Genomic DNA, 25,884 nt, shown 5'->3' on the forward strand with positions numbered 1-25,884 from the left:
AAAAAAAAAAGAAAATCTTCTTGTTGTATTTGTGTAATGATAGCTTTTAAATGAACCCCTTACAAAAGCATGACAACTTCATTTGTAAATAATGTCCCAAGAGGCTTTTGGTGTAAAAGAGTTGTGTTGATGGTTGTTTGCTTCTTTTTTCTCTCTCTTTATGGTTTTATGTTACAGTCCAGTACAATACTTCCAGCTATAGGCAAGAAAGAGGTAGCATCTTACTAGCTTGACTCATTTATGTTAGCTTCAAAGACACGTTTTAAACCGAGTCCTAGGGAAAAAAAAGAATACCATGTGGCTTGTTTTATCTACTTGTTAGATATTCAGAGGTTGCCGGCATGCTTTTTTAGGCTCCTACACTGATATCATTCTCTGTATTTCTATTGATTTCTTTTTGTCTGTTATGTTTATGAGCTTTAGTATACCAATTCAGTTTTTGCACTTTGCATCTATACAAGGGGATGTGTAATATTATTATAATGAGGACTTTGCAATGGAAAGTTTAGGTCATTGATGGCTACAGTGCCAGGGGAAATGACAGTACCTTCAACATACTTGTGCCAGTTTCTTTTTGCACGCGCTCAGTTTCAAACACAGTTTCAAAAAAGAAAACATCTTGCCTCCCTGAACAAAACCTGAGATCTTCCCCCATTGCTAAACAACGTGTTCAGAAAGTGTCTCCAAAGTGTCTTGCTTCAAAACAAATCTAGGTGTGACTGAATATAAACTGCTGTTTCACAAACACAAAAGGAGTTAAATATTGATAAGTCTCTCCTCTTTTTGTTTAAGGGGTAGATTGTGTATGGTTGCCAGTTGTGATCACAGTAATTACTTCAGAGGTTTAGTGGAGTAATCTATGTAAAGCATGACATTAGTGTGACATTGTCAAAGTTATCAATGCAAGAACTCATGTTTGTTCTTATGAAAAGGCATCTTAATAAAATATGACTGTCCCATAGATTTGAAGAAAAAAGAAAGAGAAAAAAAGAGAAAAAAGATGAAAATAGTCCTTCAACTGTGACCAAAACAAAAGTGTTTGCTTAAGAAAAGCTCTTTCAGTGTGATATTGTACTTAAATCATGCCCCATTGGATTAATATGATGCACTTGAGTCTTAAATCTTTTGCTGTGATATTTTTGGTATCGGTTTCCATTGCCAAGTGTCGATTACAAATGTACTCTATGAAAAATGTTGCCATTTTCCTGGTTGTTGGTTGCAGCCATTTTTTAAACAAGTCCATGACTGTCTCACGGTACAAATATTTCCAATAACTGGGCAAAGTAGCCATGGGAAGGGGTATTTATTGGTGGGTGATGTATCTTCATGGAGATGTTTGTGTCCAGTTTAAGAATATTTTTTGTAAAAAGACAAAAAATAGACATTGTTCCTCAGTTTGACATGTTTATCAATGTATTAGCAATGCCATGTGTTACTATACAAGGAGATCTTCTCTTACTTGACTGGTGCTACACACAAGAGGGAAAGAAATATGCAGTGTTGTGTGGTTTGCTGTACAGTATTCACAACTTACATCCATTACAGTGTTGAGTTCCATTTGTTTCATACTTCAGCCATTTTGCAATATAGACATGACCTATTCTAGTGAAATATTTCATGTCCTTTTCTTTTTAAGACTCCGCCTTTATGACACATGCAGTTTTCAGTCCTCTCTTCTCAGAGATAAAGAGAGCGAGACATAGAGCTGAGGCTGATGGAAAGGTTGCGGAGGTGGAAGGCTGACTAGGGAGGAAAGGATGACAGCAACGATCATTAAAAATGTGCTGCTTCTCCGTTACCTGGAGGCGTCCCTGCCATTCCAGCTTCTTCTGTCTAATAACTCACTTGTCACTTCGTTACACTGCCAGACCCCAATGTTGCTGACAAGACGGTGACACTGACAGAAAGAGAAAAAGAGGGAAAGAGATTGTGTGCTCCGAACAATTCAATTTGACTCATTCAGTTTAGTTGAATTAAATTCATCTATTCATTTTCTACGTGTGCTTCTTTTTTATTCAGGGTCGCTGATAATTCAATTAAATTCGATTCCTTTATCTCATTCTGTTTTTCTCTTTGTCTGTCAGAGCACAGTCATTTAACAACCGCCTTACCCATTTCTTCAACCCGCCACTCACTTACCACCTCCACACCCCACAGTGCAGGTCCTACAGGGACACACGCTAATAGTGTATGCTTAAGTTCACCGGACGGCCATGGCATAGGAAAAAGGGATGGGTAATTGCCTGTTTATCCCAGGTGAAGGGAAAATTGAGTACAGGAACCCCTGCCTTCTCCCAGGAGTGGATTTCACTGAGGCGCTCGCTCCCCTCATTCACTCATTCAATCCCCCCGGCCCCTCGCTCTGGCAGAAATAAAAAAGTGCTACTCCAGGAACCCTGCTGACAGCTGTCTTTCTAACACACAACCATACAAACACACACACATGCACACAGAGGAGAGTGGCGCACACTCACATTATGCTTCCTAGTTAAAGGCCAGAAGGATGACAAGAACTAGATGACTTGTTAACCTCTAGCAATGGAGGAGACAGGAGCAGAAAAAAAAAAAATAGAGAGCCTTCTCTCCGCAGGAAATGAAACTCGTCATCTAGTATTCACAGTATAGCTGCTGCCACTACATAGAAAGCTAATACTGCATTATGGAGAGAGGTGTGAGATCAGAGACCAGAGCACTCTTATTATTATTATTTCATTTTAAACATATTTGACAGCTAATGATTTGAAACACTTTACCTAAAGAGGACAGTGAGTAATAGAAAAATCTATAAAAAAGGCCAGCCACCTCACAGATTGATTTGAACTCTCTAGAATTAAAGGAGCTGTACGTAGCCGACATATCAAAAGTTCTTAATGTTAATATAAATGCGCTCTGCTCAATAACATCAGCTCCTATGCCTTAGAAAACTAAGTTTTCAGACTTGTTTTTTTCTGTAACACATTCTTTGTGTCCTGTTCTTTGCTGTCCATTTCTCAAGCAGCAGCTACAGTGCATGACCTCTCTTTCTGTGCACTTGTGTGTGCCAAACAGAAAACTGAATATCATAGAAGAGTTTCCCTTACAACACCCTTCTCCTACGGGCTTCTTCTGAGTCCTGCATGGTGTTGGCCATGCCTGCAGAGCTCAGAGCTGCAAGAGGGTGGAAACAGAGCTGGGAAAACACGCAAACGACTGTCCAACACAGCCACGGGGACAGAAGGCAAGACAGAGAGAGAGAGAGAGAGAGAAAGAGAGAGATGGAGATGGTGGAAAGGGATTGGGCTTAGAAAGCGGAGCCTTGCGGCGGTCACTTAACAAGGGGAGAAAGAGAGGAACACAGGCAGAGGAGAGAGCAAAAGAGCAGCAGGGCCAGGACTTCACAGGACTCATCGCCAGTTTCTTCTTGATTGCCTGCTGGAGAGCAATTGAGCCACCCCTCACATTTCCACCCCTCTCCCCTACACTCTCCTCTCCTCTGAGAAATGACCACCAATTTCCCACTCTCTTCTGAGAAAGCTCCCAATCCAATCTTTGTATTTTTTTTTTTACTTCTCCAACCACACGGGCCCAGGTGCATTCTGCTACCTAGTGACCGGGCTGTGGATCTGTGGGTACACATCACTTAGAGCACCTCATTGGCCCAGACCACTGGAGAGAATCTTTAATATTTGATTAGAGCAGCGTCCCTCATCAATTATTCTGTAACTCTACATAGCACACAGAGGGATAAGGGGATGGCAAGCGTTATAGTGGCTGACCTGTTAATCACTGTCCGTTTTGTTCATGTCACAGAGTGAGTGAGTACAATGGGTGTAAGCAGAGAGGATGCAAACTGTCCAGTTAATGTAGCTCATGGAACAAAGTGGGATTAAAATTTTTGATGAGACATCATAAGAAATATGCAGATAGAAAAAAAAAAATAAATCATTCATTTGAACTGGAACCTGTGAAATGTCAGTGATCCTGAAACAAAACAACAACTGTAAATCCATACAATGTTTTCCATTGTGCCAATTATACTTTATAGTCTTAAAGTATAAATAAGCTTGAAGACCTGGTGAATTCTGATTTTGTGTATCCACTGCATTTGTGTCTGTGTCTTAAAAAAGCCTGTGTTACGGCACTGGCGCACGACAGCGTTGCATGGCTACATAGTCGCACTGCGAAGAACCACACTTTGGTGTCAAAATGGTGATTTGGAAGCCTCATGAATACTGTATGTTACCTAAACAGGTGTTTCCCATTTGCAGACAGGAGGAAAAAATAGTCCTCTTTTTAAAAGACTTCTTTCTTTTCTCTATCTTTCTTTCTTTCTTTTTTTGCCTTTCTTGTATTTGTTTCTGTATCATAACTGTCTATGGTTTTGCATAAAATGCATAAGGGTTTTGGGATGTAAATGGAATTTTATTCATATTTTGTCCAAATACCTCTTGTAATTTGTATCAGAATTCTTGTACAATTTTTATATTAAAGATTTATCAGTCACTGGCATTTTGTCATAACATTTTATTCAACTGTTGAATAATAATAATAATCACTGAATTGTGTTATTTAATAGCTTGACAAGACACCATTCTCTATAATGTATAAAGCATTACAGAGCCCTAAAACAGCATGTCAATCAAGCAATTTTAACAAGACACTGTGATTTCAGCAGGTTTTACTGGGCTCTTTAATTACCCTGTGATAAAAATCACTAGGGAAAAAGCTATCTTGACCAATTAGTGGACGATTAGATTAATAGAGTTATTAAAAGATGTACAGGCATGAGGACAAGGTGCTGCTGGTCTTAGCACATTAGTAAGGTGGTCACTGAAGGACAGAAACAAAGGACATGCAGCACCGTTGTCTGATCATATGCTGAAATTAAATTCAATGCTCCTGTGAAGGCACTATGTTTGGGGGGAAATATATGCTGAATGCACCTGAATTGGCTTCAATTTCTGTACAAAAATACGATGAAAACCAGAAGTGCCTTTTGAAATTAAAAAGCTCAATGCTTTTGTAGAGTGCAAACCATCTATACTTTCATTTACAACTCCAGATAAAAATAAGAATATGAACATCTATGAATATTAACGTCAGGCAAAGAAAAAAACACTGCACGAACGATGTGACACTAAAGACAAACTGACAATGACAACAGACAAATGCAGGGTCATTTTGCAAAAGCAACCTGTGCTGACATCATTTGCTGTGACTGGGGGTCAAATTACAAATTGATATGAGCTCCAGCAGGGATGTCATGTTTGCTCTGGTAACCAACAGGAACATAATGCCTCCCCTTCCCTCCCCTCTGTGAAAGTGAAGGAGTGACACAGGTCTTACTGACCTTGAATCAGACACCATTCCTCTTTGTCACACACCGGTTCCTTGATCCCCTGTCATTGTTGATCACTGCACAACAAACACACACACACACACACACACACACACACACACACAAACAATGCAGAATAACAGCACTGGATGGTATTGATTATATGTAGGGTTAGTGAAAGATACTCCTCCACTTCTCACAAATATCCTTAGCCACCCTTAAACACACACACACACACACACACACACACACACACACTCACTTCCTTGGCGACCACCTCCCACTGGGGAGGTCGTTGGCGCTGTCCGCCATTAAGCTGACCTCCCTGCTACATAACTGAGCGTGTTTCTGGCGGCGGCAGGCCATCGATTGGCCTGACAAACGCAGTGGCCCTCTGCTGACCTTTGAAATGCAGAGCTCTTTGCTGTTGGAGAATACATACAGACAGCCAGGTGAGCTTTGTTGTGTCTGAACTGGAAAGGATTCGGCCAAGGAGGCAGGGTGGAGAAGTTGACAGGGTAAAGATGTCCATTGGTCCATCTGTCTGTCTATCTGTCTGTCCACTGAAGAGTCTGCATCTGTCAATGATGGGCTAGTTCTTGTTTGTTTTTCTTAATTATTATTTTTAAGAATTAAATTTCTAAAGCAACTAAGCAAATTGGAATACCATTTCAACAGCGTTAAGTATGGTTCACTTACAATAAGATATCACATTGGTTATTCAAGCACTGTAAACCTGCGCAGACCAGTACTTCACAGAGAAAAAAGACAAATCACTACCTCACATTCACCTTCACATTTATGAACAAGTGCAATATATAGGACAATTAAATAGGGCACAGCTCTCTTTTCCAGCCACAAGCAGCTGTGAAACTCTAACGATGGAGACATGGCTACATGTTACAGAGGTCTTTTAAAAAGTTTAGATGAAAGTCAATAGTGCCTGCAAGTGTTTTGGCTGAAAATGTCTACACATAGCATGTCCAGTTCAGAATATGCAAATGTCATGCAATCCTGCACAGGCAGAAGCACTGTCTGTGTAGAAAATCAGCTGATGTAATTCTCTCAGCTAGCAAAGATACAGATCTACAGATATTAGCTAATGCTGTCATTGAACTGAAAAAGACTCTCTATCCATTTCGCATGCAGCACCTAAAGATTGCCAACCATGTCCAATGTTTCCAAAAAGTAGTATGAAAAATGTTTGTAAGTTACAGTAAACTGTTTTTAGACACTTTAATGATAGAACTCAATATTACAAGTTGGTTTATAATATAATATAATATTGTGTTTCAGTCTGCTCCTTAATAACCTCTCTCTCTCTCTCTCTCTCTCTCTCTCTCTCTCTCTCTCACACACACACACACACACACACACACACACCAAACCAACCACAGCACTGAAAGCAGAAATCAATTTTCACTGAGGACTAATTGATTGTAATTGCACACTATAATTAGATGGTAACTTACCAGAATATAGAGGGAAAGAGCAGAAAAGATTTTATATGTCAGGGCTGCTAAATTAGCTAAATTTAAATATCCAAATTTAATGTAACAATGAGCAGAGACATTCAACTTTCTGATGGGTGCAATATATAATTATATTAACTGAGAGACTGGATGACTGTGAGCAGAAGCACTTACAAATGTTAGTGAATTGCTGAGGAAATGTGGAATTAAACGGAATAAAATAGATGGTGACTCCTGAATTCTTATAAAAACTCATCTGTGGAAACATGAGCCTTGGCTGGGATGGACCGCATACACGTATAAGACTTTTTACTGGGCCTTATTGATTTGGTTCTACACCAGTGAGGCCTGCAATGCTGGCTAATGCTATTGACGAGCCATCAGTCTTGTCCAGAAGTGTGGAGGCATGCAGCTCTTTTTCCAAGACCAACCAAGGAAGGAGAGAGGAAGAGGAGAAAAGAAAGAGAGGGGAAAAACATCAATGGACAGTGATGGAGAGTGGGGAGGAGGGCGAAGATGCAAGCACAGCAGACAGACTCAGACCCCTGTCCATGGTTTGGGAACACTAAATTAGAAAAAAGACAAAAGGGATGAGAGAGGGAGAAACTGTAAACAGCCGCATCGATCCAACTAGTGTTGGGCAAATCAAACCATTACAGCCAGAGTCTCATGCCCCGGAGTTGAGGGAGATAGTGTGAATATCTATACACTTCCCTAGTGAAGAGAAAAGTTTGCACCAGCACATACTGGATCTCTTTTTGGTATTGTTGGACTTACTAACTCTTTAGCCTGCTTCACCCGCTAAATAACAAGGTGGAAGTGCAGCAGGACAGGAAGGGGTTAACTTAGAAGAGGGTGGATGAAAAAAGCCCTCTGGCAACCCAGGGACAGAGGGAACGCTGAACTCATCACAAACCCCTCTCCTGGCATCCGCCAGCACATAATGACCCCAACAAGACGGGAATCCCTTTTAATTAAAGTGAAGGGAGATCAGTTAAGCAGATGGTTGCCGACAAATATTAGGGGAAATAGAATGTTTAATGGTCTGTGCACTTATCGCAGGCTATTTTCCACACCCAGCCCCAAACTGATAAACAGGACAGAGCCTTGTTAATCAACCTTACAACCTTTAAAGCCCAAGATAAGAGAATAATTCGGGATCTTTGTAAATTAGCTTGAGATGTGGCTAAGACTCTGGCCCCTCGCGTACTCAGGGCCAGACTGTCGAGGAGGGAGAAGAATTTCTATCAGTGTAATAGCCTTGTGCCATGGTGAAGAAGTTTGGGGGGAAAAGTACTTTTTCCAGGGGATAAAGATATTTTTGCCGGTATTTTCCTGAGTTTTTATTCCCCTTGTGGTTTGACCCTCTTGCCACCACCCTACTGCGCTCTTATCAGTGACACAAGAGAGTCACCCGCCTCCGTGGAAATAATCTAAACAGGGAGGCGGGGAATCTGCAGCCCGAGCCAGTGGCCTGTGTGAGCAGGTTAACGGGCCCTCACCTCTCCAAGTCAGACACAGGTGGGGGTGGCCTGTGTTTATTTTGCAGATGATGGATTGAAGAGGAAGGGATTATCGTCAACAGTAGCAGTCCTGTGAGAAAAGTAGCCGGTACTATTTTGCTATAAAACGCCTAATACAGGAAAGGTTTTTCTTTACACAGCATACTGCCGCTGCTTCAAAATGCGTGTGACTGACGGCTCACGACATTAATTTGTTATTCTAACTAATTACATCACAGCATATTAAAGCACCAAGTTTTAGTGTTTTGCCTCATAAGGAAAATAAAAACAAGAAAGATTTCCAGTCAAGTGTGTTCAGTTCCTCTAAAGAAGGAAAGGGCTCGCCAATCATTTTAATCTAAAATTAAAATTTCAACCCAGACCCAGACCACTTCTATGCAGTACATACCAAAATCACAGCAACTTTTTTCCCTTTTTAAATAATTCACTAGCTTACAAAAATTGGTAAAATATGGGAAACTAGTGCAGATCCCTTTTTTATGTGAAAAAATAGTAAATACTAAATACTAAATTTCCCTCGGGATCAGTAAAGTATCTATCTGTCTCTGCATCAATTGTTTAACTAAGCAGTGCCCAATAACAACAACAAAACAACAAAAATGTTTAAATATGTACTTTAACAGCTGTACAGTAATTATGTCAATGTGTCAACAACACACACATTTACTGTTTTGCTCCCATTTTAATCTACAAATGTAGTTAGTGAATTCATGCTAGGACAATGACAAAAGAAAATCCCCACTTTTTGGTTTCCGCAGACATCACTGACCTTGTTTTTTCAAAGTTGTTTGTTTTGTTCAGTTGAGGTCTGTATGTCATGACCACACTGATATAAACAGGAAAATGCAAAAATCTGCAATGAATCTAGACAATTGACATTCAACTTATGCTGTCCTCAGTGACTGTAGATGTTTGCCAATGCAAATTTCCCCTCTAGTATATTTTACCTTTTCTCAAATGAAAACACATTGGCTAAACTCAGCTCCACCTCTTCCCACCCTCATCTTTTTTTCTTTAAATCACGCACAGCAGACTCATACTTCATTTAGCCAGCATTCAGAGTGTTTCTGTTTTGTTTTTTTACTAGTTAAGCTTTGTTGCTGTTCTCAGCTATGTTGTTTCCTTCCTGGCCTCTTGGAAAAGGGACACCGGATTGAAGGTAATTACATAGAGAAATGCAGACATTTATCAGTGCTTGTGGTTTGGGACCTTAAATGGTCCTGCTGACAATTTTCCCTTACATTAGGCCACTGTGGAGCTGGCAAGTTCTGTTCGGAGCCCCAACGCTGGGCCCGAAGGCTCAGAGTGCTGCCATATGTTGGACCTCACTGGTGCCAGCAGCAAATGTGCTGAACAACGCGACTCAAACCATGAACTCCGTGCCTTGGCAGAGGGCGTGTGCATGGGCTACTTGCAGGAGTGAATAAGTACACAGTTAACAAAAAAAAAGCGTATTAAAGTGGTTTTGTGTGTCTACATTTCTGTCTACCTGTCTGTTTGTCTGTCAAATATCAGATTGAGACCCCCCCTCCCTTTCTGCAACACACATACACACACACATGCACAGTCATATTAGTCTGGATATCCATGGAGAACATCCCAGATTGCAATGGGTCACACCTGGTTATGCTTCTTCCCTGTCTCCCCTCTAGCCCTACTCCCCAGTTCCCACACCGGCGGCATCTGGAACCTATTGGCGGCAGAGTCACACCGAGCCATAAAGCCCTCAAAGGCTCACAAACGCACTAGGGGTAGAACGTCAAACAATGTTGGCCCAACAAGCTGCCAACAGACACAATGCATCTTGAACCTGAACAAACCCCACTGCTCATTTTTTATCCTGTCCGTCTCTCTGTGTGTCTCTCTGAACTATTCCTCTCTCTCTCTCTCTCTCACAAACACCACCTGGGAATGAGTCGAGGGAGAATTTTACATTTTTACCCCTAAATGGAATTGGTACTGATGCTGAGGGAGCTAAATGCGGCTCAGGCGACTGAGACTGTGGAGAAACAGATACTGATGAGGCCAGAAACTTGCTGTCAAAATAACTTGTAATAGAAACACAACACTCCAGTGTGTTCAGATCCTGGTGTATTTGAACAGCTGGATTTATTTATGTTTTAATAAAACGTACTCCTCAGTCATCGCGCTCTGCCCGCAGTGTCACCAAAGGGTTAATGACCGCTCCTGCCACCCAACAGATAATGTGATCTGTACTGGATAGGATCTCAGGAGCGTGAGCGAGGCCCATTGTCACACAGCCATCCTTTTAGACATGAGAGGAGCAGGGGTGGGGGCCATTCTGTCACAGTCTTGTAATGCTCTTATCGATTCTCCATATCTGTTACGGAGGCTGGGAAGCACGTCCCAAATTCGATATGCTTTTAATAGGGGCCAAGTTCTCCGAACAACACAGTGACGATCAAAACGGAAAAATAACCGAAGAGATGACAGCAGCAAGAACAAAGCAATTGAGCAATTAAATAAAACTGAAGTATGTAACGTGTAGTTTGTCTGGCAGTTCCCTTGCACGCTTTATATACTGCCGTCTTTCTCCCAGCCATTTCTCCCCTTTTTGATTTCTGTGGCATAAAAAAAATGTTGGCTAGCGGTTGAGCACAAAAATCTGTGTTGGAGCTTTTTCAAACCAGCATTTTATTGTTAACAAATGCTGCCTTTGATACTGGCTACAATAGGTGGTACTTCACTGTTTGTTTGTGCTGGAGGTGAAAATGAGTTGCTAACATTTGGAAGGGAAGGCTTGTGAAATATAAGGCAGCAACAACACACAAAAAAAGATTGCGCTCCTTAATGTCGTGCAGGAGCCGACAATGTTTTTCCACTCATTAGAGGGACTTTGAAGTGTGTGTCTGAAACCTAAGCTTGGGAAAACTGACAGAGACAAGATTGCGGTGTGCACTTTCTTCTCCAAGAACACCACGATTCAAGGTAACATATCCACATCCTATTAGTTTGTGGTAAACTCACCAATTGGATGCAGACAGACTGTGGCATTAGGCAGGACAGAATTTGATCATGTTGCCCATAGTATAAAATACAGTAGGTCTACATGGTGAGGTAAATACAGCTCTGTCAAATTTAATTTCACCTCACGACTATAACCACAACAGCATTATTAAAAGGGGGAGAAAAAAAGGTTGATTTCGTGTGAGAAGCACCATAAGTTCTTTGCTGGGCAAGTCCTAAGCACTCCAGTGAGGGGTGGTGCAACGTCTTGCCTCTTCACTGTCAAACCCCAGGGTGCTGTCTAAATTAACTGGGACGAGTAGATTGTTAGAGGGATGACCCTTTCCCTATACACCCTGGTCCTCCTCCACACACACACACACACACACACACACACACACACACACACACTCTCTGAACGTCAACCGCTAAGCCTCAATAAATCTGATAAGCCACCCTGGTGGCTTCTGTGGCCAATCCGTGCAGAGAACAACATGGCCGGTATCAGGCAGCTGCAAAGCCCTCGTCAAGCGGGACTCCAAAGTACTCTGAACGGCCGCGCTCGCACCTCTGAAACTGTCTCTCAGCTCTCCCTTACCCCACCCAAGCCCCCATCCCCTGCCCCCATGCCTGGGTGATGTCATTATTGAAGTCTTTGGCGTGCTATCCGAGGAGTAAGTTACCATTGACAGATTCAGAGCCTGGCTGGCTCACCCATGAGGATTCATGACTTTGAAGCTATTGGCCTTAAGCTGCAAATTATTCTTTTCAGGTTCTCTCTGCTCTACCTACAGCTTTAACCCAAACCCTCCTTCTCCTGAGTACACTGGAGTTCCACCAGGCAGCACCCACTAGCCTGCGCGCACGCACGCACGCACGTGGTAGAGAGATACAGAGCCAGAGAGAGAGCAAAGGCAAACACATGCTCACTCACGTTCCCAGATATCTGGAAATACATACTTTATTGAATAGCCTCATTGCCCCCCTCCTCAGTACAGTAAAGTTAATAACACCAGCAGGGCAGAGCAGTACCAGGCTCCAGCAGCACCGACAAAGATCCTCTTAGCCCCAGCCCATCCATTCCTCACTCCCTTCATCAGCACTTAGTGGACATCTGTGCAGTGCCAGCCCTCTCCATATGCCACGGCGGTCAGAAGACAAACGACCATGTCAGTGCAGTGGCATGCCTGTATGTCTGATGCCACACAGGGGTGCAGGGTGGGTGTGGTGAGGGACAGAGACAGGAGGAAGTCCAGGGCCTGTTAGGAATGGGCTGGGTGTGCAAAGCTGCCAGCACACAGAGAAAGAGGCAATAAGTAATCTAAACTGTAGACACATGAAATACCGAAACTAATTAATGGCGTTTGTGCCTTATAAGGCCTGTGGAAAACAAAGAAAAACACCTTAAAGGCTTGCAGTCCGTGGGCCATTGAGGTAGTTTTCCTTGTTATAGCTCATTAACTATGCACATACATTACTACATGCTGACCACTCTCAAAAGCACATCAACATTTTTGATTGATTTTTGATATGTGATTAATAAAAGTTTTTTTTACTCATTTTGCTATGGTGATAAATTTACATGCCATCTATCCTTCTATTTTTTATATCTGTTTATTTTGTGCAGGATCACGGGGGCGGAGCCCATTCCAGCACAAACTGGGCAGCCGATGGTTTCCATTCATTTTGCTGTGTTGATAAAATGAACTACTACAGACTTAAGTTAAATAAGAGCTACAAAGTAAACAGATCATTATTATCTATTACTGCTTATTATTTTATGAAGTCACCTCGCAGTGCGCTCACAGTGCTGATGCAGTTGCAATGGGACCCCTTTTGAAAACACCATGTATTTTAGAGTTCGCCTTCAATTAACAAACTTTGTAATAAAGCCCAACTGATACAGTTTTTTTTTTAGGCCGTGTACTGATATCCATACCTGTGAGTTAAGCAATTAGTTTTTAAAAATTCTTTGTAAGAATTATGACCAAGATACATGCTGAGCTGGTCATTTTACAGTTGAAAAATAAACTTGTCAGTGCTCTCTGATGGACTAATAAATGAACCTTAAACCTAGTTTGGCATTTCTTCACAGCAATTTCTTGTTGCTTAACTACTGACATGCACACCGATACTGATATATCTGAAATAAGCTAATATCAGCCAATTTATATGTCCCTTTTAATAGATCTGTTTGTTCTGTCATTGTTCTTCAACACATTTCACTTAAATACCTGGATTGCAGTGCATCGAATACCACTTTACAAAGAGAGCATTCAACTACTTTACAACACAAAAAAAAATCTAGCCTTGCTGAAAAATAAAAAATAAAGGCCACAAATTGTTCACTGAGATGGATTACCTGTCCCAAGTCTCAGCAAGTTGATTTATTAATTAAAACCAACCTGCCTGGAAAGTAGCAAATCAATGTTGAATCATGAGGTGTGTTACTGTACTACTGATGTAAAACAATGAACCCCAGTGGCATCAGTGACCTTCAAAACAAAATGTTATATCATGCTCACAATCACAATGGGATTTTAGAGAGAAGCTCACTCTCAAACAGTGATGTAGAGCTGACAACACTTTAGCAGACTATGGTATAAAGCACATACTGGTCAGCATACTTTTATGGTAAATCAGCAAAGTTGTCAGAATGATTTCATAGTGTAAAGAATGATCCACATTCTTTCCACTGCAACATGAAGATGATGAAATCAATATGATTGAAAGGTGACTATAATAATTCAGGAACACATAAGGTTAAACTTGTCATATTTGAAACCCAAGGCTTGAGTTTCAAGTGTAACGCAATGACTCACGCATCACCCTCATGCTCATGCTCCCAGAAAAAAATCTGTGTCCAGCCCGGGCTGAAGAGAGAGGGATTGGAGGTGGCGGGATGAGAGATGAGAGAAGGTGTGTGTAGGAAAGTAGGGGAGAAATAGCAGTATTCCCTGGGTAACGGACTCTGGCAAAGGAACTGAGAGGTGTTTTGGCTTGTGTTGCATTCGGGGAGAGTGCAGAGTCTCCCAGAAGGAGGCTATAAAAAGACAAAGGAGGCAGGAGGCCATGTGGAGAGACTGTTGAAAGGGAGCAAACACCCACTACATAATCCCACCACTGCCACCATCACCATCACTGGGGAAGGGAAAGAAACACACACTGAGATTGAGATCACATAAACGCTACTCTAAATGCTATTACAAACACAAAAACAGACACAGACATTCACACAAATACAGTACTAGCTGAAGTTCAAGTTTAAACTTTATTGGTCTTAGTGGCCAATTGGTTTTGCAACATGCATTAAACACAGCATTACATCAAATACATGAGACTGAACAAACAACAGACAGACATACGACAATGCGAGGCGCTGACAGAGAGTTTTAGGCAAGTGGCATTAATCAAATGTAGTCCCATGTGCACACAGTTGGAATTGATCAGTCATTAGGTGCCAGTTACATATGTGAAAGATGAAAATAGAAATCAGTATCTCAAAGGAGAACTGGAGATGTGACACAAACAAAACAGGGCTTGAACAGATACACAAAACGAAATAAGCCTTTAGGCCTTAAGTCACAACTGACAGTTCAACAGACATATACACAAATATATAAAAACAAATATATACAGAACACATGGTTTCACAGAGGGAGTGTTGAACATGCTCTCCTCCTGCCTACCCCTAAATATCTGAACCATGAGGTAAACTTGGCTGCCTTTTGTGAACAACAGGCATAAAATGTAAGTCTGAATTCCTGACGAAATACAAATCAAAATCAAACGAATCCAAAGCACTTCTCTGCTTTTGTTTTACTCCCGTCTTGGCCACCGCGCCCAACACGGTCAGTCAAAACATGGAAGCCTGATTTGAGTGAAGGGGATGAGACATGAGAAACAGAAAGGAGAAAAAAAAAATCACAAAGAGAAAAAAAAGGCAGGATGTGCCACATCCAATTCTGAATATTTACGTGTAAAATGTGCTCTGCAGTTCTTTCCCCTAGCAGGTCCATGGGAATGCAATGCTCTGGCCCTTTGCCTGGGTAAATGTGTTCCCTATGTGTGGGCTCTCTATCCCTCTGTGTTGTCTTCACCAGGAAGGGGAGCAACTGGGCAAGGTGCAAGAGAAAGGTGCCTCTGGTTAAGGAGCGTTTTTTTCAACACTTACACATATGTTGGGGGAGAAAGAAGGAAAGAGAAAGAGGGAGAGGCAGAGATGGGGTGGGGCAAAACAGAAAACCCATGGCTCTGTGGTTGAACTTGAGTGTGGGAGGTCCAGAACCCCCCCCCCCCAAACACCTCCACTCCTATTAAATACCTTTGGAACATCCCGACTGGCTTTTAAACAGAGCTGCAGAAGGTAACTGGTGGATATGGAGGAAACTAAGCATGCCCAGAAGGGGGGGATGTTGTGAATCGCTGGGTGTCCATGACCTGGCACTGCTCTAGCCCTCCAGCTCATTGTTCTGGGCCCAAGAAATCCTTTATAAGCCTATTAGAGTGTGAATTTTCTATCAAATTGGAGTGTCTAGTACTAACAAATGCTAGCATTGGATTTTATTGCTGTATGAGCCCTCCTGGTGTAGGCCTTATGGACTATGTGGTCAAGCTGTTAGCCATTACATTGACAGGCATGCACACGTTCCTACATCTGGCCTTCTGCAGCTCTAACACACCAAGCCAATTACATGTTGTTGTTCTTTTTGACATATAATGTTTTTGGTAATCAGATAATTGATCTACCCTTCAAACCCCCCCCCCCCCCCATACATGTTTTTTTGTCTCTGTGCATGTGTGCTGAAGTCCTCTGCCAAAACTGCTTCATCAAAACATGATAGGAAAAGGAGGTTTTTCTACGTGTTCAATGTGTTTCAGGACAGTATTCAGGACTTTGCGAGGCCCACAAGTGAAAAAATAATTACTGGCAACCCTCAACTCAAAATTCTACGTGGTTCCAATCTTAAAGTGTGCACACACGCAGAGGAGATTTCCTGAAACATGTTCTCCATGACAAGAATCTGTCAGTTTCTAAATACTTGCATGTGAAAATGGCCACAAAGCATGCTGAATGTGTCAAAACCTTGATGAAGGGAGGAGATCTCCTGATTGAGTCATGTGGTTGCATATTATCCCTCAAATCAACCAGCATGTGCGCTCCACTCACATCTGCACAGAAGACTCAAATCTACAGCACACGCCACAGCTCTGCCATTTAGCCCAAAATACTTCACACCCTCTTAAGGATATAAACATTATTGTTGGAAGACGTATAAATGAACTGTAATCTAATGGTCAGGATGAAACCATGAACTGCCTTTAACAACAGACCTTCCTTCTTCCCGGGATTTTTTTTTTTACTGTCTGAAGCATTTTTGGCGAATATTTGCAGAAACCTCAGGAATCTGCCCTTTTATGATTAAGACATTTCCATAAAACTACATGCAGTCATGCCTTGTCTTTATGGATGCAGCTGCAATATATAGGCTATGCAGAAATGAAATGCAGGAACACAGAATTGGATGTAAAAAATGAATACAACAGCAATTTAATACAGAGCCCTCTATATTTCATATGCTTATCTTCTGCTTCATAGATGTCCTCTCATTAGAAGCAACTGCCATCTGCACATAGAGCTACCCAGTGGCTGGGATAATTGTACAGCTAATTGTCATGTGGTGTCTGCTGGCTGCCAAGAATAGACAGTGCCATGTGGCCCGGTGTCTTGGGGTTTGTTTCTGGCCTTGATAACTTGATAGGGAAGATGGGAGGGCATTGGTCTCCAGGAATTGAATTAAACAGTAAATAGTGTTTGTGTTTTTGTCACGATTTCCTGTTTGCCATCCCATTAGGGGTTTATCTTGGAGCGTTTTCTCTCTCACACACCCTACTGCTCTGTCTCTCTTTGCACTCTCTCGCACTCCTCCATACACACACAGGGAAGAAACACTGTCTATTTTATGCTCTACAGATGAAACGCATTAGCAAATGCATGGCAGGGGACACTTAGGGAGGGGCAAAAAAATAAGTTCCAACGACATCAGCATTTCTTCGCAAATTTGCAATTAGTCTTAAGGGCCAGTGTAAATTAGGTCTCCTGACAAATGAGCTATCAGGACAGGACATGAAGTTTCAATAAATCTGAGAGGCTGCCCAGGGCATCGGTGTCCTTTTACTCTACAGCATCAAGAGAGACTCCCAACAGACAGCAGAGGGAAATCCATGGAATAAACCCAGAGAACACAACTCACCATAGGGATCCATACACCCGGGCTCCTGCCTCTCCTCTCTCAAAGCTCCACGAGGGAGACCACTCCATAGGAAAGGAAAGTATTTCATGATGGAGATGTGAGAAGGGGATGGGTCTCAAAAGCCCTGATAAGGGGCCTCTAATGTGGGTAAACTAGCGCTGGTGTCTGTGTCTACATTCCTAACTTCATGGATGAGACCACTTTACACTGAGACTCTGAGAGTGAGAGCGCCGTGGTCCCATTCAGGGGAGTCTAGAGTTGCGTCTCATCAGTGTTTAAACATATTAGAGCGGGGCCTGCGCTGTTGCTGATTTGATCTGATGCCTCAGTGGAAAGACATAAAATATAAGGTTTTGCTTTTTAAAGACTGTGCAGTTCTCTCTGCATGGTTATTGACGATGCATCAACTTACACATTTGGCCATTGGACAGGAGGGCTTCTGGACAAGTATGACAGTTAATGGAGTTGGCTGAGGAAGCCTGAGCAAGGATCAGGTTCAAATGGATTCCTAGTTACTGTCCATTTGATCCAATTGGACAAAATAACACGCCACAATAAAGTGCTGCTTAAGGTCCAGAAATGCATTTAAAGGGGAGGCAAACTGATGACAAAGCGAGGGAATGTAGGATGGGACTGTGAATAGCATTAAAGCCCCATTTGTCTGCATTACCTGTATGGGAGCGAGCTGCAACCTCCACAAGAAGGAACAGTGATGGGAAAAAACATTAATGTGGTGGCAGGAGGGACTGCTTACTAGGTTACACGCAGATGTAGCCCAAGATTGAATTGCTAACAATTGGGATACTTGGAAAGTACAGATTGAGACATCTGCCTCATGTTACAGCATGATGCGTATAGTATCACATTATGTGACCATGTACCGGCTATTTGATCGGTTTCATGGTGCTGGCATATGAGCTGCAGCAGTGCCTCAAGCACTGGGACTACTGAACAACAGCATACTAGCAGTTTTGCCGAGCATTTATGTAACACATAATCTAATTCACTGCTATCTAAAAACAGCATATTATCAAGTCAAATCAATGTACTGAATTCAGTTCGATTCTGGCCTTTGCCCATTCTGCTTTGCACATTTGCTCTGGTGGTTCTGCATTTTAGGTGCCATCCCACAACAGTTTCTGGGTAACGGAAATGAACTGTGAAATCTTCCAACAGCGGGTCTGCTCTGGTGCTTACTTAAAGATACCCTACCACCATCAAAAAGATATGCAAGTGCAACATCATGTCCCTACATTTATTTGACTGTACTGAAGTGCTGGTAGATGACATATCATGAAGATTCGGTCCAGATATCGTCAGCCAGGCCATATCGGAGTCAATAACGCACAAGTACATGCTATCAAGGAAGTATGGCAGAACTTTGGCCCTCTGTATGCCATAATAAATACCGCAACACTCCAATACAGTGTGACAATGCAGCAGATTGTGTCATATTCAGAGCAAAATTGGGACAGGTTAAGAGCAGTATCTGAACTAGGGGACGCAGCAAAGCAGGCAGGTAGTGGCATGAGAGGAAACACAGGGACAATATGTTGAATTAAAGATAAGTGTGTTCTTCCTCCAGAGAAAACTATCTGAAGCCCTGCACTTCTTGGCTGCTGCTGAGCTGGTTGTGTTTTGCAGACACTATTGACACAAAGTAAGGCTGATAATTAAATTACATGTGTTGCGGCAGTCCTGAGACACTCTGAATCATTAGCACATGTACAGGGAGGAGGAGGCAGTCGTGAGAGACAGCGTGGACGCTCAGATCAAGTTTGAAGCTTTCCACGTTTCCATCGTGGGCTACGTAATAAAGCTTAACGACAAACAAACTATTAATGATGGTGGTGTAAAACAGAAAGGAAGCTGGTGCTTCCAGTAAGCCAGCGCTGACATTCTTCCTGGACTTGGTCCCACACATCATCTTCAGGAGGGAGAAATAAAAGAGGGAAGGGAAAACATCAAGAGTTTTCCAGTTTGGCGTCTGCCCATCCATTATAACTATAAAGGCTTTCACACAATTTCTTTGATGCGCATCACTGATACGTGCTTCAGGGGCTTGCCCTGCTTGCATGGGAACAGTCCATCTAAGTGACAGCTCCACAAGCTCTCTACAAAGACACACATACAAACCGCTGCACACACATACAAACACAATGAGTAAGGCAACTGCTTAAAATCATTACATCTTGTTTAGTGTGGGGATAGAAAAATGTTTCCAGATAGTAAATGTCTCCAGTGGATCTGTATGATGCCATGTCCCCTTAACTTACAAAAGACATTTAAATGCAACCAACAGTCCATTTCTGCAGCACATTAAACTGCAGTTTAGGGATGAAATCTCTCTCTATCTCCCTCTCTGACTCCCAGCTCACCAGTCCAGTCCCTGTCCTAATTGAGTCAGCTCTCCTCTGCTGTTTGGACCTTATCGTATCACGCTTTCTAATTGACCTGCGCTGCTTCATAAGACAATGCGCCAGGAGCTTGACAAAAGTTATTAATTTTCACTTTGTCCAAGGCTCTGTCCCAATTAGGTCCCCTGGCTGGGGCCGACAGGGCGGCTAACGTGATTACAGGACAAGCTTATTAGTCTGCAGCAGCATCGAGGAGCAGGAGGAAGACCCTAAATGAGAACACACAATATAGTGGGTGATAACTAGAAGTCAGCAGCAGTGAGTTTGTTGTATTCTGATACAATACACACGTACATACTGACCATGGTCAATGACTTGAAATGTATCCAGTTAAGAAATTTAAAGATCACTAATCTACAATATTTCAGTAAGATCATAACATTAACTTAAATTTTTAAGACATTTCAAAGATCCTTTACTAAACTGTGTTGATTTTAACACCACTCAGTTAATTTTCCTTAGTCTACCCTGTCCTTTCCAAAAGTACACACCCGTAACTGTGAACTATGCAGCGTTAAGGCAGTAGTTACAGTGAGTCTGGGGGTTGGTTAAGGAGAAACCATGCGAGCCGGTGCTCAGTGAAAGTTCACCAGATGCCAGGAGCAATGGCATCACTCCAGTCCTGACTCCCAGCCAAGTCACTCGCAACTGGGAAGTGAGTGGAGAAGCTTAAAGGGAACCAATCGGACCCAATTAAGTATAATTGCCCGAAGTCCATCACAGTTTGGTCTGAAGCTTCTACTTTTGTTTTCTCCACCACCTCAAACACATGGTACCATAATGAAAATAGTAGCTACTAAATCCCAAAAAATCCAAAACAAAAATGGTTGCTGTTCTGTGCTGACCTGCTTTATACATGTAAGGCATCTATTTCAGCATGAATTAAGCGCACGAATGGACAAGAATAGATTTCAGCAAATTTTGGTTCCTCAAACCTCCTGAAAAGTAGCTGATGCTACTTCCAAAGAAAGTCACAACAGCAGCATGTATTCTGAGCCTCCTTTCAAGTTTAGTTACAGTGCTGTCATGTTCAATCAAACACTGTTCCAAGGATAAAGATGGGAGATTTGAAACCAGCTTGTTGAAAAGAGGAAGGAGAAAAAAAAGGAGTAATTCTTTAGATGGCGACTTCAATAGCCCTGAGTGCAAAATTACTACCGCACTACCATGCCCGTGGGGGCCGTTTTAATGACAGCTCACAAAGATTGGCTTCACCCACTACGATTAAGGTTACCCTTCATGATCAGAGGCAGAGCAATACAAACAGTTAGTCCAGGAAAACAAGTGAGAGGTTTCACACAAAGACACCTGCCCACTCAGCAACTCTGTGTATAGTTTCAGCCATGGGGCCTCGCCTGTAGCTACCTGGCTAACAAGTCCAAAGTCCTGTGGATGATAGGAGAGTGACAGCAGCCTGGCAAGCTACCTTCTCTCTGATTAATATTTCATCTTGGAACTTTGGCCCTAAGATGTATCATACTTGTCTGAGTCTTCCATGACTTAGTGCTGAGACTACAAAACCAGGGACTTCAACACTATTTAAAATCTCTCTCTTGCAACTTTTTTATTTGGCAGCATGTCGAACGTTTTCACCAACAAAGAAAACTGCTTTTGTTCTTGTGGTTTGTCACTGTATTTTAAACCTGATGGTTATAACTCATTTTCATAGAATTTCCTAGTAACTGTGTATTTAACATGTACAATTTTACAGGTATGTTCATAATACTGCACTATAACCTTTTACAAAACAACTTAACAACACAATATTGTGAAAAGATATATATATCATATCATATAATATATGTCATTTCAAATTTGTCTAGAAATTTAGACAAAAAGGACATTTCAATGTAGATTCTGGGCCCAGTATTGCAGTGTCTGGCAAATGATACATTCTGGCCTTTGCTCATCCATCATTGGGGGTTTACTGGTAGAACTCTGGGGGTAAATATTTCTCTTATCAGATTTTCCTGGCAAGCCCGCCTGGTATATAGCACAATTTATCATATCCACTTACAGCACAACATAATGAGGCATAATAAACAAGCCGAACCCTCATTTGATTATTTTCATTTTGTGGAAAAATTCATTTCTGAGGGTCTGAAAAAAATGTCCTGTTCTGGGACCCAGTGGTGAGCACTGTGTCTCTGTTTAGTGTCCAGGCCTGACTCGAGTGAAATACGATTAAATGAGTGTGGAATCAAAAGAACTGACATATGCCTGGTTCCTGCAGTGTGTATGCCATCACTCGGAAGTCTCTCATTGCGTTTCACGTTCTGAGACACGGGACATGTCTTGGTGAAGCATTTTTCTTCCAAATGGTTTATTAAAATTTTTACCCATGCTGCTTTGTCACTTGGAGAAAATGAGAAGACGAGGATACACAATCAATAAGCAGCAAAGGCAAAGTCCAATTATGTAAAAGTGTAAATTATAGATTTGGTGTGATGCCAAGGACATGGACACTCTATTGCTCTCTTGCTTATACTCTCTCTCTCTCTCTCTCTCTTTCTCATTCACACACAGAAGAAAATATGAAATTCTAATGTTTTGAGCCACAAGCTATTTCAAGTGCAGTGTGACTGCATAGTGTACATGTGAGACCATATTCAAATTTGGACTCTTCAGCATCGGGGGCGCACATTTGTGCTGAAGGTTTATGAAAAATGCATCTATTAATTTATTATTTCGATTGAACCTGTATTATAAAACCCGACACTGAAACACAACAGTGATTCTGTCTGCCTCAAGTTTCTATTTCCATAATTTAATTGAGGTCACAACAGCAGCTTTGAAGAAAGTCAAAAGTTATGGGGCACAAGCTTCGCCACATGTTTGCATTGACCTTTAATTTTGTGAAATATGTGTTACACAATCCTCAGCTTCTATGGGTCAACCTCAGTGATTATTCATAGCGAAAAACAAGCAGCTGTTGACTCTGACAGCCACATTCCTCTCTAGCCTCCTGCGTTTCAATTTGTCTTACAGCAAAAAGCCCTTCCGTTTTTAAATACCAAGCAGGGCTTTTTCCCACACAGGTCCTGCTGAGGTGAAGAATCCCACTCCTGCCACCACAACAGCAGATACGCCAGGGTCTTCTGAGAGGTTAAAGCATTCTGCCGATGTTGGAGGAGGAGAGATAAAGAGCAGGGGGAGGGAGGAGAAGAGGGTCTCTCTGACAGTCAGAAAACAGTCCCTCACAGCGTTCGCCCCAGCCTCTGCTGCAAAAACAACACTTGAATTCCTAACAGCGAGTGCCAGGTGGTCACAAGATGAATTCATCAGGGCAATGCATAACGCAAAAGGCAGAGATTATCACATTGCAGCAGCCCTAGGGCCATGGCAGCGCAGGCTGATTGGAGACATAGAAGGAGGCCCAGGAGAGGCGCTGGTCTTCCCTCTGGCCAGCGGAGAGGTGTCGGTCCACTCCTGGGAGAGATGGAGGAGTAAGGGAGAGAGGAGGGAGGGGGTGGTTCAGCGTGATGGTTCACCTCGCTACAGGCAGCCCTCCCATTGGGGCAGGAGCAGGCTAGGAGAGGCCTGAAGGCCACACACACACACACAGAAATACACACTTGCAATGTGCTTTTCAAAAGACACAAACACACAACAATCTTTTCTACCAGATCCTTGGCAACATTGTTTCTTGTCATGGGACTTGCAGTCCCAACAAGATAAGGGTTAATATCAAACAAGAGTGCTTGTATGCTTTGCCACTGTAACCCTGCATTGTTGAACAGTTACATCTGAGTAGTTGTACTGGTAAACTGTGTGTGTTTTCAAAGGTGATGGAAATCAAGACTCATCTACGCTGCCCTACAACACAATGTAAAAACAGATGCTGCTGTCATTCAGGAGCTCATCAAATGGCCATCTGGGACATAAAAACCTAAGGGGGCTCAATGCTGAATATTTGTATGAACTATGTCAGTGTAAGGGTAATATATTCAGTTATCTGCAAGATAGAATCTTCATGTGCAAAAAGTCAAACTGTTTCACGCTCATATCAAATGTTATAGCTGACAGTTCGTGGTTTATGATTGCATTTCAGTCATTTTACATTAACATTACATGATTTTTGTAATATGCAATCTTAACTTTTATTTATTGGCATGACATTACCAGCAGACACAAGTATCTCTGACCAACTCTATAGATTTTTTTTTTTAAACTGCATTATGTTCAGTATAAACATTGTGCATATTACATACGTTGAACTCATTTTATTTATTCTTACTCTCAATGACATTTCTCTTAACAATCATCATTAAGCCATTAACTAACCTGTAGAATGCAGTTCACTGCTCCAGTCTGACTAAACTGACCAAGAGAAATATCAACCCTTCATCAATGCTCTAATAAATGTGTTCATTTTATATTAAATGCAATCTGCTAAAAAGATATATGTAACAGATGTAAATGTCAAAAAGACGAATAACAGAAAGGAAAATTGTACAAGTTAACCTCAAAGAAAATATACAAAAAAGCATTTGGGTCAAGTCTGAATGCTACGTAAGAAAAGCGAGTTGGCAATCCTCATGACGTGACCTTGAGCAAGACGATGACCCAAAATTGCTAATGTGTAAACAAAAGGCGTTTTTTATGTTGGAAAAATGTGTTTGCCATATGAATGTACTCTAATGTTTAATGCCAAAATATGTTGCAGGATAAACTTCAACCTCAAATATATATGGAGAAATAAGTAAGGCATACACGTATCTAATTGTGAAGACTAAAGCCACCATATTAAGTACTACCATTTACAGTATGCAGATTTGAAACTGGGTCTTAAAGTACTATAAAAGCCACTTTGTGGATAGCATCTTTGAAATTATTAGTCAACACGTGAGGTTATCAGTCATGTAAAGAGAATAGGGTGTAATTTGAAGCTGTGCTTGTGGCTATAATTTGAACATTAAAGAAAATATGTTGTGTTTTTAAGTAGAAATATCATCATGTTGCACTAGTGTAACCACTGGATGTACTTTCTGAAGTCTGCCATTAATTGTGACAGTGCCAAAGTATCATTGAATGATGAATATAACAGCAGGGTCAGATTTGCCACATATTAGTGCCTATATTTAATCCTGGTGAAATAAAAAAACTGTTGCACTTTGCACAGCTGTTAAACCTTTTCAAGATTTCAACAGCTGAAATAAAGGACACCACTAAAAACCTGAAAGGACTGTCAATTAAACATCATATCATGGCTGTTAGAACAGCATCAGACCAAATACATTTAATATTTTGTCAAAGTGATTTGTTCATTTTTTTGTAATATAAAGGATCATAAAATATTTTCTTTTTTTTAGTAATTTTTTTTTCTTTTTTTTTTTTAACTGAACCTGTTCATTTGCGGTCATCAAATCCCACAACATATCTACACAGACAGTTACAATGTAAACCACAAAACAAATCAATGTGTCAAGTTTGCCTCTTAAATATCCAAAATCCATAGAAATGTGTGTGTGTGTATGTATGTGTGTCTTTTCTGCTCAAATAAAATGTTTTTAACAAGCTCGTAGTGCATGGAGGGAAAGACTAAAAGAAGATAAAAATAAACCCTGACCTAAGCGACAGACCTTTTTAAAGCAAACAATCCAATCCACCAGTAATTTGTATGTTGCTGCCATTTCCAAACAGTGTTGTTCACTTTTCTGTCAGTGTTTCTTTCTCTTTGCTTATTCTACATAAATTATTGACTGGCTAATTTGGTCTGCTGGCCCTGTGAGACACTGCAGTATCGGCATGACAGCTTTATCTATTAGACTGAGCCCAATGACAGCCTTGTTCCGGCTGCGTATGTGCTTCTGTACGTGTGTGTGCGTGCGCGCGCGTGTGTGTATGTCATGTGTCTGTGAGTCAGTGTTGCAAGTTTGTGTGTGTGTGTGTGTGTGGGGGGGGAGTCGGGCTCATTCTCAGTTGCATTAGCAC

The 25,884-nt window shown here is 41.7% G+C and overlaps 1 long non-coding RNA gene across 1 annotated transcript in view; it reads right to left on the reverse strand.

The window, feature by feature from the left end:
* The window catches only part of LOC123969236, a 197,441-nt gene that overhangs the window by 125,511 nt on the left and 46,046 nt on the right, over nucleotides 1-25,884 (reverse strand). The gene's annotated exons all lie outside the window — the stretch shown is intronic.

Source organism: Micropterus dolomieu, linkage group LG04, assembly GCF_021292245.1.
Source record: "Micropterus dolomieu isolate WLL.071019.BEF.003 ecotype Adirondacks linkage group LG04, ASM2129224v1, whole genome shotgun sequence".
NCBI classification, from domain to species: domain Eukaryota; kingdom Metazoa; phylum Chordata; class Actinopteri; order Centrarchiformes; family Centrarchidae; genus Micropterus; species Micropterus dolomieu.